The following is a 315-nucleotide window of genomic DNA, read 5'->3' on the forward strand; positions in this document are numbered from 1 at the left end:
CAATTCCTAAGACTCTAACAATTATTGGCACTATATTCCCCCATCTTTATTTTACCTATCTACCTATTTCATATTTCAGCCTGTTGTAAACCTTGTTTTTCTCATTTTGTTGATTTTTCGCACTTTCTTTCCTTCTTTCACCCTTTTCACCTACAGATTGTCTTCATTTGCGATACAATGGTTAGCAGGAATTGTGAACAATTTTCTTGTCTTTCTATCCCGTTTAGCTTCAGTATATTTTAAGCTTTGATCATCATACTGAACAACGGCAACTAACATTTCTGCCATTCAGTTTTCGTCCTAATATCTTGCAGA

Source organism: Penaeus monodon, chromosome 20, assembly GCF_015228065.2.
Source record: "Penaeus monodon isolate SGIC_2016 chromosome 20, NSTDA_Pmon_1, whole genome shotgun sequence".
Lineage (NCBI taxonomy): Eukaryota > Metazoa > Arthropoda > Malacostraca > Decapoda > Penaeidae > Penaeus > Penaeus monodon.